We start from the raw sequence: 18,344 nt of genomic DNA, 5'->3' as shown, positions 1-18,344 counted from the left end.
TGTTAATGTCACAATCACTACAGGTCAGACATTTAGGTGTGCTTTTAAATCCACAAGTCTTTTGACATACTATATTGAATATAATGTGCTAGCTTTTCTAAACTATAATTGCTTGATGCTGAATAACATGACACAGTGTTAATGTGACATTCAAAAAGAGTCAGGATACAATAAATGATTTGCCTTCAGTATTTATACAGTAAAACCACTTATTCTCTCTTGATTGTATTTTATAGGACTGGACTATTTCCATTCAGTCCTATTCTTAATTCTCTTTACACCCTGCTGCCACGTGCTGCTTCTGGCAGGGAATCTCACTTAAAATAAGCTTTAATGGGATCTTCTAGACAAGGAAAAATGCCCCATTTTTCTTTCTTTTTTTTTTTTTTAAGTGGGGGATGAGGCTTAGTTCTAATAGAATATCATTTGGAAAATATGCATAGGTATTTTAAAATAAGACAAAGAATTTTTTTTCAAGATTTAGACCACATAAATTTGATGGAAGATGGTGTAGCTAAAGAGACATTCTGAATACAGATTTAATATTTTATAGCTCTCTCTCTCTTTCTAGAGCAGGATGTTACTGAGATATTTGGTGCAATTCTATTAGCACTGATAATACCTGGGAGTGATAGTGAACGCTGATATTTGGAAAACTGAGTATTTGGCCGTTTTGGGATTGCTCACCTTGCCTAGTGGAATAACTTACACTTTAATAGCACTCTCTTTGATTTAAAAAGTTCAAGTGCCCAGATTTGGCTCTCCAATTCTCTCAAATCATAGGATGTAGATATACATTCTATTTTCTGAATGACTTAATAAAGAATGTAAATCATGTGGTCTCCCAATTAAGTGACTCACCTTTCATGTAAACATAAGGTTTTGTGAATAGGGGTTTGACTCTAAGACAGCAATATCTACTGGCTAGTTCTTACTGGAAAATGTATTATGGATAAAATGTTATCATTTTAAATTTGGAAAGAATCACGGAACAGCTGTGGACACATGCAAAGAGTATCATATATAGAAAATGTTCTTGGGGGGGAATTTCCATATGGTGCTCATTTCTTGTGCACAAAGTTTGTACGGGTAGTGCTTAACTCAAAAGGTGAGATTGTGTTCATTTCCAAACGGGTTTGTTCAGAGTTCCTTCTCTAGGTCTCTATGAAGAAAGGGTAATCGTAAAGCAAGTAATAAGATTCTATTCTGCTGTGCTCTGTAAAAACTAATAGTTCACATAAAAATCCTAAATGATAATTTTAAACCAAACATTTATAGTTTTATCTATTGCAATCTTGCTGCATGGGACTTTGCTTTATAAACCTATACAGTGGGGGGTTTGTCCTAATTTGCTGATCTGGGACACATTTATTCACAGTTGAATTTACTCTGAAGAACCCTGGTGTGTTTACATTTCAAAGAAATGAAATTGACTTGGAAAAATTTTTAGAAGTACTGTAACTTTTTTTTTTTTTAATCTAGAGGGAAATATTTCAAAAAATGAAACATATGAGCAGGCACTTCAAAAAAGATAAAATATTTTGTGTTTGTTTTTTTGACTGACATGCTATAAAAAAGGATTATATTTGTGAAAGAAGTTACTGACTGTCAATATTTCAGATACCATCTTGCAATGTATAGTTTCTAGTGACATCATAGTATAAATCTGTAATTCGAACTTTTACTTTGGAATGTAAAGTAGAAAATATTAGTTATGTCAATGATAACTTACAAAGTGTTCCCATTTATAATTATTTATATTGTAAATAGCTTTCTGAAGTAAATTTGAAGTTAATGTGCATAAAATGTATTTATTATGTGAGGAATTTTTTTGGTTTAAAATATAGTTGCCATTATGCAGTTTCAGTCTGAATTATTCATTGAAAGAAAATTCTCTATAGGAAAAAAATAGCCTGTCAATTAAAAGGCTAGTACTGTAAGTTAACAAGGACCATTTTAGCTCTAGATTCTTTTGGAATGGGTAACACACACGCGCGCACACACACGCGCACACACGCACGCACAAAACTTTGAGACCTAGCAATAGAAATTTATACATCTGTACAGTAACTGGAAACCCCGGTGACATAGTGGTTAAGAGCTACGGCTGCTAACCAAAAGGTCGGCAGTTCGAATCCATCAGGCACTCCTTGGAAACTCTATGGGGCAGTTCTATTCTGTCCTACAGGGTCACTGAGTCGGAATCGACTGGATGGCAGTGGTTTTGTTTTGGTTTTTTTGGGTATAGTAACTATTAAGTTATGGGCTTGGTTTTCATTAGACACTGGAGAATTGTTTCTCAATGTCTCATTATGACATCTTAAGCAAAATCTATTTAGTTTCCTCTTTGCTAAAATAAAATGAGAAATTTGAAAGTACAGATTACATTTTTCATGCCCAAGGGAAAGGAAAACCTATAATATCAGGATTATATATTTCACTAGCATTCAGAATAAAAACATATCCTGGATAGTTTTTATTTTGGAATCCACAGTATTTTTTAAAAATTCAGAATTAAAAATTAGGGTCAAACAAAATAGATTTCTAGGTGTTCTCTCTTTCCCATTTCATAGTGTCCAACACATTTTTTTTTTCTGATTTCTGATTAACCCTGATGTGTTTCAGAATTTGTCAGTCATTGACCAATTCAGCAAACCTACATAATATCTTTTTTATTCAACGGATATGATGTTTGTATTCCACAAAGCTTTTTTTTTTTTTTAACAAAGCTGCACAAAATATTGTCATTAATATTAGAGCAATTATTAGATATTTTCTAACATAATTCTTCAACATACTTATTTTAGTGCTTTTGTTTCTGAAGAGAAATATTGTTTTCACCTATTTCATTATTCACAATAACTAGGCTTCCAAGTTAATTTGCAACATTTATTGACTACCTACTATGCACCCCAAGTGGGATAGGCACTAAGAATCTCTTGTTGCAATATATCATGGGAGAATACATACAGTGGGTCTTTTAGTTTCCTTATGTGCTCTGGAGGTGTAAATTCTTTGGCTAAAAAAAGAAAAAAAAAAAAAAAGGCCAGCATTTATTGAACCATCAGGTGCCAGGCACTGAACCAAACTCAGACCATCATGAGCTATTTCAGTAATGAGGAAACAAGACTCAGATTAGTTAGGTAAGTTAACTTAGGTCCCATAGCTAATAAGTGGAGATGAAATTTGTAGCCAGGAAGTTTTACTCTAAAAATGTACTTCTTTCTGCTTTCTTTATATAACTCAAGAAAAAAAATTGGTGAAAAATTAAAAAAAACATTGTCCAAAAGGTGGTTGTGTAAAACAGATCACTCAACCTAGTCAAATGGTGGCTACAGTAGCTCCATGTATGGTCTCAGGGGCTGGGGTTGCTATTTAGCCTTTTAGCACACTGATACATGGTGACCAGCCCAGAGGGAGGTAGAGGCCAAGCCTGCTGCCCCTTACAAGACATTTTTCCCTTTCAGCTGAATGAGAGTTCTGATGTTTCTGTTACATGAACATGTATCTAGGGCACAGTAAGCTTACTGGCAAATTATCCTAACAGGCTCCCCATGGTATTTGACTCTTGTCTACCCATTTTTGAGGCTTTCTCAATGAACAAATTACAAATAAATAGCAATTAAAAGCTGTATACATCCATCCAACATTTCCAGGATAGGAGCCCAAACTAAAGTATTACAATTTTTTAAAAAATACATTTTATTTTGTGTGAAAATACATACAGCAAAGGATACACTGTTTCAGCAAATTCTACATGTACAATTCTGTGACATTGCTTACATTCTTCAAGTTGTATAACCATGCTTGCTTTCCTTTTCCAAATTATTCCACCACCATTAATGTAAAGTCACTGCCCCCTAAGCTTCTCAACTAACCTTTGGAGATGCTGTTGTCAATTTGATCCCACAGGTCATAGATAATCATTAAATACTCTGTTTTATTTCACAGAAAGCTTCCCATCCTCTTTGGATAAAAACCAATCAAAGCTCACTCAACCAAGAGCCAATATATAATGGCAATGACTGTATTATTTCAGGGCCTGGTTTTGAGGATACTCTGCAGATAAATCTTAAGAAGCTGTTGCAACCACTACATTGAGTGTTTTCTTTATTTGAAGGGAAACTGCCTGCAAGTTGTCTGACAGAAGGATGGCTCCTCAGAACACAGATGATTCCTATAAGATACCTTTAATAATGGGGTGTGCCTGTTGGGATCAGTCTGTCTGTGACTGCCTTGGTGATTGCGCCAACTCCTAGGTGCTAGCAACTGAGGCAGCCTGCCCAGTCATGCATGGCCAATGGCCTCTGTTTACTGTGTCAGGAGGGCTGACCCTCTGTAGTGTGTCTTGGCCTTTTCATAACTATGCTTTATAACTTAATACGTGCTGTATTTACTGATGGAATTAGATCCAGGGTGGGAGAAATGTAAAACAGTCCCTGCTTTGGGAGTTTGTAAATAATCTCCGCTTTGTTCAGCTTCCCCCAGGTCAGGCTCCTGTGTGGGGAGTAATTCCATATGGGAGTCTTACTTGAGTGCCATCTAAGTAAACCTTAAAGGGAATCTTGGCAGTATCTCCCCAGCCATAAGGAAATCATTCTCAGTTTCTGGTGAGCATTTCCTGGTAGCTTTGTTTGGCATATAGAAAAAAGCTGAACTCGAAGAGTCTTTTTATGGGTAAGGTCTCCAAGGTACGTTTGGGAATGGGTAATTGAGATCTAATGTGAGAAGAAATCATTCAGACAATAATTGAGGTTCATTATTCAGTGCTTTCTACATTTCTAATTTCCAATTTCAGCCCTTGTGTTAGTCATATGCCCTATTAGTTAGGCTAGACAGGGAATGTCTATGGTGCCATACTAAACCCATTTTTTTTAATTCAAAAGGTCAGAGGCGCATTTTTTCATACACATTTGCAATTCTGTTACATAATTAAAGGTTATCAATAGCCAAGTTTTTTTTTTTTTTAGCATGGGGAGAAGAAGCCATGGGAAGCTTAGCAGGTTTTTACACGACTAAATACATTTTTCAGTCACCTATATACCTTGTTTAAACACCCACATCTCCTTAATTATTAACCTTGGTTTTTTTCTTCATAAAATTCAAATATTCAGAAAGTACCTCTTACTACTGTAAGACATAGAAGGTCTCATTTTTGACATTAATATTTCTTTCATGGACACTGATGGTCTTCCACTTAATATCACAAAAAAGGAAATAAGATGACTTAAGGATTCTACCACTTATTTACCTTCTTTCTGGGTGAGTTATGTGACCAGCTCTTCTTTAGAGATTTTATGTTGTATTGCAGTGCTGCAAATTTTTACTTTTTCCCAAACTTCCCCTCCATGCCACAGATAACATGTCATTTTATGTCAGTGAGCACCTCCAAGAACTTTTAAAAAATTACCATCATGCCACTATCACATCTACCAAAATTGAACAATAACTTCTTGCCATCTAACATGTAGCACTTTTAGAAAGGAGGAGGCTGAGGGTAGGTATGGAATTTTCTCCATATGTCTTAAAGTTCTGACTCCTGTCTTTGGACATTCCTGGCCTTGGGATCTTCACTAGCTCTCTTCATCTACTTACTCTTATCTCCTTTCTCTCGATTTTGACTCTTCTTAACTTCTGTCCAGTATTTTTAAATCTGCTAGTGTTCATTTGACACACACAGACACATATATACATACATGTATACATATGCATGCACACACATGTGCCCATGCACTCCTGGATGAATACAGCCTTCAGTTCATTGGAGCCTCGTAGCTGCTTAGAAACTTGATTCACAGCTGTCGTTTTAAATCCTGGGAGGAACCTGAATCCTACTCTCCACTGAAGACTGCGCTCGTTACAGTCCTTGCCTTTCTGAAACATTCTGATATCTCTTCCCAGTATCTCAAAATATACCCGTATCTTTGCCCTTCCTTTTCTGCCTGCTTTTCTCATGAAACAGGTGACTCTCCTCTCTGTGAGTAACTCTTTTGCTCATTCCTTTTGTGTCCTGACACCATTAATTGCTCCTTTTTTTCTCTCTTCACAGCTCTCTCTCTACATCTGGACAGGTTTTAGTGTCTCATTCTTTAAAAGAAATCAAGAAGAACAAAAATCTAAGCAGTTCTCTGGCCACCATCCTATTTTTCTCTTCCTTTTAAAGTTTTTTGTGTGATATGTTACACTCCCTAGTTCCTCTTTTGCACACCCTCCCCATTTTCTTATAAAGCACCGAAAACCCAACAACAAATAAAACCCCAAATATATTGCCATCAAGTAGATTCTGACTCATGGCAATCCCATGTGTTACAGAGCAGAACTGTGTCCCATAGGGTTTTCTTGGCTGTAGTTTTTACGGAAGCAGATCACCAGGTCTTTTTTCTGTGGTGCTGCTGGGTTCGAACCACCAATCTTTAGGCTAGTAGTTGAGCACAAACTGTTTGCTTCACCCAGGGATGTTTTTTCTATATATAAAAAAAACACTTTTTTTCATGATATTTGCCCGTACTCATAAGTCATCATCAACTCCTCATTGCCTTTCAAATAATATCCTAACCCCTTTTTTTTGGTATTTAAGTATTCTTGCAATCTGATTCTCTCTCACTACTCTCCAACATGATTAGTTCCCTCCCAACACCTGGGTGCACTCATGATTTCCTGATCCCATGATTTGTCTTGTCAGAGAGGCAGTATAATCAATTTATACATACTTAGATGCTGGTTCAGACCTGGGTTTGAATCCCTGCTCTGCAACTAACTAGTGGTGTGACTTTGGACTCTCTAGCTCTGTTCTTCCCTCTGTAAAAGGGGGATGATAAGGATTCATGCTTTAAAAAACTGTTGTGAGCATTCAACGAGACAAGGCCTGTAGAGCCCACAGCATACAGCAAATGCTCAATAGGTGCTATGGGCCTCTGAGAATATGGTCATGCAGTTTTTCACTTCCCCTTCGCTCATTGCCCAGTGTCTCCATACACTGACATTCAGGGATACAGACAGAAAACGTGTAGCTCCTGACTCAAGATGCTCACCCTAGCTGCCCCTCCCCTCTTCCTCCACTTCCCTAGGTGATTCCCTCTACTCCTTTGAGCTCCTGTCTCATGGCCTCTCCTTAGCTGCCCCTCTACCGCTTCTGTCTCAGGAGTCATATTTTTTCTGAATTCCCAATGTTCGGGGCTAACTTGACCATAGCTCCCTCACTCTCTATCTAGTGTGTTTGTCTAGGCTTCTTAATTAACTAGAATAGCCCTTGATGCAAGGACTGTTCTCTATGTCTCTCTATCTCTAGCTCCAGCACCCAGACCAGTGCCCAACACATGATACAGACATGATAAATATGCATTAAGATGAGTGAATAAATGCTCCCTCACAAATGGTGATGTATGTCAGGTTATTTGATCTTAGTCTATATCAACAATAAAACTTCTGTGGTTTGTACTACCCAAGATAATACTCTGGATTCTAAAAACACTATTATAGCCTCTTCATGTTTCCTTGGGAGTCCCTGGGTGGCACAGTTAATGGCTCAACTACTAGCCGAAAGGTTGGTGATTCAAACCCACCCACAGATGCCTTGGAAAACAGACCTGATGATCTGCTTCTGAAAGGTCACAGCCTTGAAAATCTTATGGAGCAGTTCTACTCTGCACGCAAGGGGTTGCAATGAGTCGAAATAAACTCAACAGCAACTGACAACAACAACAAAATGTTTCTTTCTTTTTTTTTTTCTTAGAGGGAGGGTAGCAACTCATTTCCACCCTTCAGGTTATTAAGACTTGAACAGTAATCATTCTGAGTCTCATCCATGTTGATGATTTTTACCTATTACTTGTATATTAAAGGAAATGATATATGTGACACCTTTGTATAGTTCCTGACTTATGGTGAGAATTAACACTGCTTCTCCACCCCTCTTAAACTCTCTTTTCCCCCCAACTCACCCCTAAATCTGCCTTTCTGATGCACATTCCATATATATAAGCAGTATTACGTGACAGAACCATTTAAAATTTTTTTTCCTCCAAATCTAAGCCTGTCATTGAATGAGGCTCTACCACAAATTAGAATTCCTTACTTTCTTTCCAAAATTTCTCTCTTTCCTCTCAAACTGCACTCCCCCTGTTCTATATATCTCTCACACTCTTGATCAGATCACCTTTCTAAAGAATTTACATCATTCATCTGCTTAAAAAGCCCCTTTTTGTCCCCACTGAAGCTGAATGGAACCCAAATCCCTTAGCTTGCCATATGCTCCCCAAATGAACCCCAAACCACCCCATATTTATTTGTTTAGCCCAGACCCTCCAGGTTTCCGGTACACTGGTTTTTTTTTACTCTTCCTGGAACATGTCATACCTTTCACTCCCCTAAGCCTTGGCACACGCTGTTCTTTCTGTTTGGAATGTTCCACAGCCATTGTACATTGGGGAAATTCCTCTTCACCCTTCAAGGCACACAGTTCTCACATGAGGTCTGAGGCTACCTCTGATCCCCTTTGGGTAACTTTTGCACTTCCTTTCTGGGCTCTCACAGTACATCACTCATATTTCTATTATAATATTTACCATGTGTATTGTGAGTTGTAGGAATTTTTTAAGTTATAAAAATAATAGCCTATTTGAAAAAATGACATAATGCAGAAATATGTACAGTAATAAAGAAAATACATATTCTTTTGGAATCTCTTTTTCATTCAACAATACATCTTGGGCATTCCTGTATGTAAGTTCATATGTGTCTCCTTTATTTTCTTTAATGGATACGTGGTATTTTATAGAATGGACATGCCATAGTTTCCTTATGTATTCTTCCTTTGATGGACATTTATTTGTTTGCATTTTTAAATTATTATTTTTTAATACATACAATAAACTCTGTAAATAGATCCTTTTGCATCTGTGACTGAAGTTTCATAGGATAGATTCCTGGAAGTGATATTGCTAGGTCAAAGGGTATGTTCAAATTTGATACCAAAAACCAAAACCAAACTCATTGCCGTTGAGTTGATTTTGACTCATTGTGACCCTACGGGGCAGAGTAGAACTGCTCCATAGGGTTTCCAAGAAGCGCCTGGTGGATTCAAACTGCTGACCTTTTGGTTAGCAGCTGAAGCCTCAAACACTATGCTGCCAGAGTTTCTGATTTGATAGGCACTGCCAAAGTGCCCTCCAAGATGTTATATCAGTGGAAACTCCCCCAACAATGTATGAGATTGTTGTTCTTTAACAGTGTTTCATAGTTTGTTTCATATAGGTCTTGCATGTTAACTTTATTTGTAGGTATTTAAAAAAAAAAAATTTTTTTTTTTTAATGATGTTGTGATCTATTAACGTGGTTTTTTTCTATAACTTTTTTTTCCATGTTAGAATTGATCATGTACAGGAAAATGTTTGATTTTGGTATATTTATCTTATACTAACCACATTTATTGGACACATGATTTCTAATAGTTTTTAACTGATTGTGTGAACTTTCTGGGTAGACAATGATATTATTTCCAGGATTTACATTTATTTATTTTATGATTTCTAGATTAGTAAGCTCTTAAAATCAATAGTGGATGTTGAATTTTATCAAATGCATTTTCAGCATTCAAGATGATAGCATGTTTCATTCCTAATTTCCTTTCCTAATGTTGGAATGTCTTTGTAGCCCTGGCCAAAACTGCTTAGTCCAATTACTATTTTAATATGCTTCTGTACTCAGTGTGCTAATGCTTAATTTCAGATCTTTTTTCTCTACATTTTCAGTTTTTTTTTTTTTTAATATAAGCTCTTTGAGGGCAGAAACTACACACTGCTCAGCTGTGTGTGCCTGTACCTCACATATATCTGGCACACAGTAGATGCTAAAGCTATGCATGTATTTATGCTTGAAGACCTATATTCAAATCTCAATTCAGCCTCTTACTAACAATGTGGACAGATTACTTAATATTAGTTTATTTATTTGTACAATGTGATGTTTTAAACATGGCCTTGCACAACTAAGGCAACTGGTAGGGGCAGCTTGGCTTTCTAAACAGTTCTTCTCACATTTGAGACCTTGATTTGGTTTCCAGAACTTAATTCATATCTACTCTGCCAAGCTTATGGTTCTGACATAAGGTCTCCTATGTAAAGGGCCCACGTAAAGATTAAATGAAAGAACATATGTATGGTGTACAGGCTATTACAGTGTTTGGAGCATAGAAGAAGGTAATTAAGGTTAGCTCCCTTCCTTTTTCCTTTGGAAGAGAAAAATAACCTGAATTTATCTGTCACAGCAGAGTTATCAGGGCAATCCAATAACTTGCTAACAAATAAGATTATGGGTGACTCTGAGCCTTCAAAATGAACTACTGAAAGTCAGCCTTCTTTTGATCGCTGTCATCAAATAGACGTGTGTTAAAAAAAAAGTGTGTTAGGTGGCTTATAATTACAACCTCAGAAAAACTTAATATAGTATAGATGCTAGGTCAATTAGTAGTAAATTTATGTTTCTTTAATATTTCATCATTTCTTGTTTCCTACTTTAACCATATGTTATGCACACACACACATACATATATATATATATAATACATACATTTTAAATCTATCCCTTATTTGTTAAGTCTCAAAAGGGTAGAGTTGATTTGTTAAGTCATCAGTTCAGCAGTAGGCTTGAGAATTTTCTGATCTGTGTTGTCTAATTTTGGCTTTATGTTTTAATAACGAATGTAAAAAAATAAATAAATAACTGGACTGTTTTAACCTGAAATCTTCCTCCACCAAACTTAAATATTAATATTTTCTCATATACAGGAGAGTAAATTCTATTGCCTATGCATGAAGCTGAATCAATGCCTCAGTAAAACCCTCTGGTGTCATCTCACTGAATGGTTTCAAATAGGAATACAAAGCCCAGATGAAACTAAGATGAGATAGTAGAAATTGTGACAGGGCTATTTTTGAAATGATGCTCTTAGGAAAAGCTGCTGATTGAAATCAATACCTCAAGACCTGGAATTTGAAAAGACCATTTCTGGGACCTGAGAGGGTCACTGAATAGAAGTGTCAGTTGATGGTATTCAGACCATGCAATTGCTTTCACCAAGGTGCCTCTGTGTTTACTTAAGTGACTTGTGGTAGCTGGTGGCTGAGCATACATTGAGAGAGTCTCCCTCAATTCAGGCTCAGGGGAGGAGGAGACTGGAGGGGACATTGTCTGTGGTTTAAATGAGTAAGTCCTAGTGTGCTATAGTGGAGGAAGTGAATTGAACTGGATTTTCTTTTTCATTTATTCGCTGGAAAAAAAATCTGTGAAGGATTTGAAGAATATAACCCTTTTAAATACTAAAAAAAATTAACGTACCCCAAACCTTGCAATATTCATTTCAGACAAATCCTATTTTATAAATTATAATTGATCAGAAAAAAAAAGAAATCCGTTTGCACAGATCTCTACTGATGTTTCCAATTTTCTCCAAAGCACATGGAATCATTTTCTTTTTGTTAAGTGTGAGGTTTTGTTTGTGATGATGTCCTGGGGTGTGGAGGTAACACAGAGGCTATATCACGCAATTTCAAGTTGCTTTATGTAGAAGTTGCTAGATCACTTAATTATACTGAATAAGGCTTGAGACTATTTTGTGGGGGGAAATGTAGCTTTTAATAAGCTATTAACCTTTCAGTTTTTTACAGCATCAGATTTTAAAATTTAAATTACAGAGAAATTTGGTTTGCCTTTCTTTTTGTATGCCAAAACGAGTAAATTACATTTCATCATCCTCTGCACATGTGATGTATCTTAGTTATTAATTTTTTTCACTCTGTTTAGCATTGTTCGTTTGAATGAAATCAAATCCATTTATTCCAAGTGCTCTCAATCCAGCAATCCACTTTCCAATCAACCCATAGGACTGTCCTAGATTCATGCCACAGGTATAGGTGACCATTACAGATAGAGGAGTAATGACCCTGCTTCCACCCCCTATTCCCAGGCTTCTGCCACTTGATGTAGGTCTAGATATGCTCTTCAGAACCATAAGCTTAGACAGAGTAGATGTGAATTAAGCTTTGGAAACCAAATCAAGGTTTATAAGGTCAGAAGAAAAGTTTAGAAAGCCAAGTCGCACCACCAGTTGCTTTAGTTCTATAAAGCCATATTTAAAGGATGGAGCCTGTTATTGCTGCCACTTTTCTGGGAAACTGTTCTAGTGGAGAAGCTGTGAACACGAAGCGTGAAGGAAAGCAAGGCTGGACAGACAGGAGCAAGAGGAGGAAAGCAACTAGCAAAGGGTCTTATAAGTTGTCCAATTGTGTCCTTGTGTAGCAACACATCTTGCCTTGGTCAGAGTCTGAATCTTGGCCATTTACATTATGATACTACTACAGCTATTAAGACTGCCAATAAGACTCACTTAATATGCCTTTTTAGAAAAGAGAAAGTTGATAGGACAAGTTAGAAGCCTAACTGGGGAAAATATCTGCCATTTCCTCTTTTTTTTTTGGAATCTGAGAACTCATAGAGCCAAACAGCCGAAATGTGACCTCAAGGCCAAGGTCTTGCTAATCCACACTTTATCACACTAGCAATATGACCTTGAGCAAAGTATTTGATCTCCTTCAGTCTCAGTATCTTCAACCATGAAAGGGGCAAGAGCCCCTGCTTTAAAGGAATGATAAAAGGTTTATAAAAGTATAGGGGCATACCTCGTTTTATTGTGCTTCACTTTATTGCCCATTGTAGATATTGAGTTTTTTACAAATTGAAGTTTCGTGGCAACCCTTTGTCGAACAAGTCTATCAGCACCATTTTTACAATAGCTTGTGCCTGCTTCATGTCTCTGTGTCACATTTTGGTAATTCTCACAATATTTCACACTTTTTCATTATTATTATATCTGTTATGGTGATCTATGATCAGTGATCTTTGCTGTTACTATTGTAATTGTTTTGGGAAGCCAAGAATCGTGTTCATATAAGATGGTGAACTTAATTGATAAATGTTGTGTGTATTCTGACTGCTCCACTGACTGGTCGTTACCCCTTTTCTCTCCTTCTGCTTGGGCTTCCCTATTCCCTGAGACATGATAATATTGAGATTAGGCCAATTAAGAACCCTACAATGGCTTCTACGTGTTCAACAGAAAGGAATAGTCACACGCCTCTCACTGTAAATCAAAAGCTAGAAATGATTAAGCTTAGTGAGGAAGAAATATCGAAAGCTGATAGGCTGAAAGCTAGCCAAGTTAATCAAGTTGTGAATGTAAAGAAAAAGCTCTCGAAGGAAATTAAAAGTATTCCTCCAGTGAACATGAATGCTGAGAAAGTGAAACAGCCTCATTGCTGATATGGAGAAAGTTTTAGTGGTCTAGATAGAGACAAAACCAGCTACAATATTCCCTTAAACCAAAGCCTAATCCAGAGCAAGGCTCTAACTGTCTTCAATTCTACGAAAGCTGAGAGAGGCAAGGAAACTGCAGAAGAAAATTTGAAGCTAGCAAAAGTTGGTTCCTGAAGTTTAAGGAAAGAAGCCATCTCCTTAACATAAAAGTGCACGGTGAAGCAGCAAGCGCTGATGTTTGGCTGCAGGAAGTTCTCCAGAAGATCCAGCTAAGCTAATTGATGAAGGCAGCTACGCTAAGCAACAGATTTTCAGTGCAGACAAAACAATCTTCTGTTGGAAGAAGACGTCATCTAGGACTTTCATAGCTGGAGAGGAGAAGTCAGTGCTTGGCTTCAAAGCTTCAAAGGACAGGCAGACTCTCTTTTGGGGGGCTAATGCAGCTGGTGACTTGAAGTTGAAGTCAATGCTCATTTACCATTCCAAAAATCCTAGGGCTCTTAAGACTTAATGCTAAATTTACTCTGACTGTGCTCTATAAATGGAACAAAAAGGCTGGATGACAGCACATCTGTTTACAACATGGTTCACTAATATTTTAAGCCCACTGTTGAGACCTACTGCTCAGAAAAAAGATTCCTTTCAAAATATTACTGCTCATTGATAATACACCTGGTCACCCAAGGGTTCTGCTGGAGAAGTACAAGTAGATTAATGTTGTTTTCATGCCTCCTAACACAATATCCATTCTGCAGCCCATGCATCAAGGAGTAATTCTGAGTAATTTCAAGTCTTATTATTTAAGAAATACTTTTCATAAGTCTATAGCTGCCATAGATAGTGATTCCTCTGATGGATCTGGGCAAAGTAAATTGAAAATCTTTTGGAAAGGATTCACCATTCTAGGTGCCATTAAGAACATTTGTGATTCAGGAGGTCAAAATAGCAATATTAACAGGAGTTTGGAAGAAGCTGATTCCAGCTCTCATGGATGACTTTGAGGAGTTCAAGACTTCAGTGGAGGAAGCAGCTGCAGATGTGGTGGAAATAGTAAGACAACTAGAATTTGAAATGGATCCTGAAGATGTGACTGAATTGCTGCAATCTCATAAAACTTTAACAGATGAAGAGTTGTATCTTATGAATGAGCAAATAAAGTGGTTTCTTGAGTTGAAATCTACTCCTGGTAAAGATGCTGTGAACATTGTTGAAACTACAACAAAGGATTTAGAATATCACATAAACTTAGTTGGTAAAGCAGAGGCAGGGTTTGAGATGATCAGCTCCAGTTTTGAAAGAAGTTCTACTATGGGTAAAATGCTATCAAACAGCATCACATTCTACAGAGAAATCTTTGTAAAAGCAAAAGTCAACCAATGTGGCAAACTTCATTGTTGTCTTATTTTAAGAAATTGTCACAGCTACCCCCCCAACCTTCAGCAACTACCACACTGATCAGTTAGCAGACATCAACATCAAGGCAAGACTCTCCACCAGCAAGATTACGGTTAACTGAAGGCTCAGATGATGGTTAGCATTTTTTAGCAATGAAATATTTCAATTAAGGTATATACATTGTTTTTGAGACATAGTGCTATTACACACGTAATAGACTGCAGTACAGTGTAAACATAACTTTTATATGCCCTGAGAAACCAAAAACTTCATATGACATGCTTTACTGTGGTGGTCTACAACCAAACCTGCAATATCTCCGAGGTATGTCTGTAATGTTTGTATAGCGAGAAATCATAGTACCTAGGACGTAGTTAGCTCAGCACTCAATAAATAGTATTTATTAAGATCAATACTATGGTTATTATGATTATTATTATTTTGACATTGTTCTTGACTGGACAGCACCTAACAACAACAACAGGGTTAAATGGCAGTCAGAATTAATATTTATTTATTTACTTTAGGGGTGTTTTAAAGTATGTTGCATATCATCAAAAGCATTCTTTGTAAAAGAAAAACAAACAGAATGTATGTGATAGTTTTATTTTTATTGCAGTTCTTTAGTGGGACTCCAATATTATTCAGCATGTTTTGTGTTTACAGAATTATTTAGGGTATAATCAAGAATACCATAATACTGTCTTCATAAATGGACACCGTTTTAAAATCTAGGCATAATTAGCTGGAAGATATTCATAGTGTAGGCCTGACATTATTATGACTGCAATATAAATTCCATGAGGTGGAGAAGACCCAGAAAGGGAAGGCTACAGATTTATCATGGTAGGATGCATTTCCAATATGGATTGTACTTATCTTTTTATTTGCCACAGACAATGTAAATTAGGAACATCTGAACAGAGATTCTAATAATTTAGCATCTGTAGCCCACTATAAAATATGCTGTCCTGATGCCCAGAAAGGAAACAGAAATTTATTGCTTTCTAACTCTACAGATATGATATGGCTTCAGGTCCCAGAGGTAGCCTTCTACTATGGTGGACAGGGAGCTGTTCTGAAGGAAAAGTGGGGAAATGTCAGTGATCACTTATCATTATTTCCTCTTCTCCTCCCTTTAATGCTCTTTGGCCAAGATGTCATCAGTGAATAAAATCCTTTTGAAGGGGTGAAGTTTTGGATAATGATGCCTCCAATTCATTTCCCACCTTCCTGTTACTTACTCCTGTACTGCTGAAATAATAATGTAATTGAGCAGCTGAGCACTTACGTTTATATAAATAGCTGAGATTTGGTGGTGTGCCCTCAACATCTCTAAGCATTTCTGGTCGGATACCATTCCTAGCACATATGAAGGACTCCATTGTTCTTCATGGATCATGGAGTTAATCACTGTGGATACAGGCAAAGGGAAGAGTGCCTGCAACCTGCCTGCAACCTGCCTGCAACCTTATATGTTATCATCTTTGCTCTTCCCTCAAACTTCATTATCCTCATTTGACAGGTGAAAACACTGAGGCTCAGAGATTTTTAAATGACTTACCCAAGGTCACCCAGGTCACAAGTCAGACTTTTTATTTCACAATAAAGATGAAATGTCATTTGGCTAAGGGTGAAATTGTGGGCATATATCAAAGTGATGGGTGTCTGATCCTTGACTGTATTAGGAAAACCTAGACTGCAACAGTAGCTCTGAGCCCAGGAGCAAATGTTAGCCATGAAACTGCCATGGTGAGAGTATTGATATGTGTATGTGTGTGTGGGGGGAGGAGGGGTGGAGAGGTGGTGGGAAGCTGGCAGTGGTCAGAGAGCTTTCAGGGAGAAAATGGGGGTGGGAGAGAACACAGGAAGAGTGTGTGTCTCATCATAGAACTTAAAATTCACAGCTAAAGCTTAGCTTTCATGAAGGCGTGCTGGCGAGAAAGCCCAATGGAAGACGACACTTTCCTCTTTTATGGTCAGGGATTGGTGTGTTTTTGAAGTGGTTTCCCAAGTTTTCTCATTGCACAAAAATTTGGAAAGTTTGAGTAAAAACTGTAGCTGTCTAAGGCCTGAGAGATTGCCTCATTATTGTCTAGTCTGTAGTCCGACAGAGGCATTTTTCCTACCCTCTGACAGTCCCGCTGGAGACAAGACGGCTTCTCCCTGCTGTACCCATTTAACAACAAACAACAGCTGGGTAGCTTTGATCCAATTATAGCTACTAATTTGCAAGTGGCTCTAAGCGAACCTGAGGTAACCTCATGACTTTTTCTTATCCGTGAGTCTTGAGTTCAGAAAGTGGAAACACGATGTCCCTCTGGCCTCCCAGGCTACCATGAGCCTCGGCTTAATGCGGAACTGATTTCTTTCTTTGAGCGAAAATAGCAAAGCAAGCACTTCAAAAAGACCAATCCATCTCCTCTCCATAAAACGTTAATACCCTTCAATGTACAAAAAAGGAACAAGCTTCTCACCCTTTGCATGGCAAACACCAGCTGAGAAAAGTAAAAAGGAGCAAGAACATTTGAATAGCTTCTTTTGCAATCCATTCCTTATCCATTTATTTCATTCTACAAGAGTTGGAGACAGCCCATTCTCTCTGTGGCTTGCCTGTAAGCTAGAGCTTTTCTCCCACCTGGTGGGGTCAGTGTCCTCAGTGAAGTAGCTCCTAGGCCTCTCCGGGTGGCTGGCTTCTGGTCCTGAGGCGTTGCTGTGCTCCTTCACATCGAAGATTGAAGGAATTGTTGTTGCTGTTGTTAGTTGCCATCCAGTCGATTCTGACTCTTGGTAATCCTGTGTGTGCAGAGTAGAACTGTTCCAAAACTTTTTCAAGGCTGTGGCCTTTCGGAAGCAGATTGTTAGGCCTTTACTTCTAAGGTGCCTCTGGGTGAGTTTGATGGGAGGTTAACCATTTGTGCCACCTAGGGTCTCTCCACCTGGAATTTGGGCCAGACATTTTGGCAGTGGACATACTGTTTTCTAGATGCACATGAGCCTCAACTTCTGAACTTTGAAGTGTCTGCAGCACTGTCATCTTATCCTGTCCTATCCCCCTTTGGGAGATTACGCCATTGAGTTCTTAGTTTCTCTTTGCCCTCACCAACTTTCCATACTGTCTAGGGTCGGACTGACATGGGAGCTCACAGTCACTTTCTGAGGGAGGTATTTTTGGTGAAGAGAGAAAGCAGGAGAGAATTAGTGAATGGTTTCTTAGTTTCATCACTCTTTTTCTGCTTTATGATAAGGTGAGAGGATCCATAAGTTCTTTTTTCTTTCCTATATTTTATCACCCCAGCAAAGCCTGTGAACTCTGTTTCATTCAGAAGGAACTCTGCAGGCCCTCAGAAGAGTGGGAGAGAGGAACCAAATCAAAACAAAAACCCCGATCAGTTACTGTTCAGTCAATATTGACTCATGGCAGCACCTAGTGTTTCAGAGTAGAATTTCACTCCCTAGGGCTTTCAATGGCTGTGATCTTTTGGAAGTAGATCACCAAGTCTTTCTTCTGAGGCTCCTTTGGGTGAATTCAAATGCCAACCTTTCAGTTAGCAGCCGATCTCTTAACTCCAGGGACTCTGGAGAAAGGAATATACATAGCGTATTCAGAATAAAAGTGTTTGAAATCAATTATTTTTTTC

This window comes from Elephas maximus, chromosome 1 (assembly GCF_024166365.1).
Source record: "Elephas maximus indicus isolate mEleMax1 chromosome 1, mEleMax1 primary haplotype, whole genome shotgun sequence".
NCBI classification, from domain to species: domain Eukaryota; kingdom Metazoa; phylum Chordata; class Mammalia; order Proboscidea; family Elephantidae; genus Elephas; species Elephas maximus.
The sequence above is the reverse complement of the archived record's forward strand: the minus strand, read 5'-3'. Positions refer to the sequence as shown.